The sequence below is a fragment of the Penaeus monodon genome, chromosome 11, assembly GCF_015228065.2.
Source record: "Penaeus monodon isolate SGIC_2016 chromosome 11, NSTDA_Pmon_1, whole genome shotgun sequence".
Lineage (NCBI taxonomy): Eukaryota > Metazoa > Arthropoda > Malacostraca > Decapoda > Penaeidae > Penaeus > Penaeus monodon.
Genome location: NC_051396.1, coordinates 32,592,590 through 32,594,192, shown reverse-complemented (window position 1 = coordinate 32,594,192; position 1,603 = coordinate 32,592,590).

The following is a 1,603-nucleotide window of genomic DNA, read 5'->3' as shown; positions in this document are numbered from 1 at the left end:
GGGGTAATCGCGGTATGCGAGTCGCAGCCAGCTCCCCGGGGGAGGGGAGGGCGGAGCTAAACCCTACCGCGTCGGGTGCTTCACACGAACCCCCGTAAACGAGGGAGATATGATGGACCTCCCCCCTCGCGAGCGAAAGGTTTATTTTGGGATTTTTGGGTCCACGTGGAAAACAGCCACTTGGTCCACTGGTAAACCCAAATAGAATTTTTCCACATCCTATATTGCCCGGCACCTTTCGCGCCTCGTCCCGAGGGCCTTCAAAGGGGGACCTAAACTTTGGGTGGTCGTCTCTTTCTGCGTTTTCCGGGCCTTTTTTGTGGTGCTCGTCCCGGCCTCATCCCCCTGGGCCCCCGGGGTAAACTGCTCGCCTGAGCCACAATCCTCGAAAGTCCGCACAGGGCCCTTGACTTGGAAAGTCTAGACTTTTGTACCCGTCCAGGGCCCAACTCCACGTGGTCCATGGTAACCGAAATGAATTACCACATCCCGTAGAATTATCCCATTATAATATTATATATATATATATATATATAAATTAAAAATATATATATATATTATATATATATAGATATTATTTGTGTGTGTGTGGTGTATTATATATAAATATATATATATATATATATATATATATATATATTAAAATAATAAATATATAATAGTATTATATATTAATGGTGTGGGTGTTGTTTATAATCATATATTTTAAATATATATATATAATTATATAAATATAAAATATGTAATATATTATAATAATAATATATATAATATATATTATATAATATATATATTATGAAACATATTTATATAACACACACACACACCAACACAACACACGTACATATATATAGAAAATCATATCCAGCAAGGGGGGAAAAGCCGACGGGGGGGCATGGCTTCCCAGCCAGAGGATTCCTTGAGGCGAGTCTCCAGTCAGGCCCACGGTCTCTTAATTCCCGCAAAAGGTCTTTTCGAGGCCCCAAGGGGCATGATCTCCTGTTTCATCCCCCAGGTCTCCTCCCCGGGGTTTTCTCGCAGAGGACAACCTGTGGGCAGGGCGTCCACAGGGAGACGAGCTAGGGGGGCCAAAAGCCTGGTTGGGGATCCTGGGTTAGCAAAAAAAGGGGCCCCTGCCAGTTCACGGGGTAACCCTCCGCCAACGAAACCTATGACCGGCGAAGGGACTTTTTACAAAAAGGGTCAAGGCGAGCCCAAGACACGACCCCCGAGATATGGACTATGAGTATAGCGCTATGCAGGTATGTAAAACCCTTTTTTAACTTCAACGTCTCGCCGCAAGCGGATCGAGAATCATTCCCCCAACAGGCCCCCCCTAGTCCTGAATTTTGGTCTGTCCAGGGACCTTAGGTCTGGGGGTTTACCTCATGCTAAATGCATCAAAAAGCCCCCACAAAGGGCTCCAAGGGCTCAGATAGGAGGCAACATAGGCAAAATCAAAAGGGCTGAGACCTTTATATTGCTAGGTTGCCCACCTAACTTTGGTGAGCTGCCCTTTTCCAGTCCAACAGGTGTTTTAAAAATTTTTTGGGAAGGACAAGCCTTTCCCCACCCCGAATTAACAGGGAAGAAGTTTTAAAAC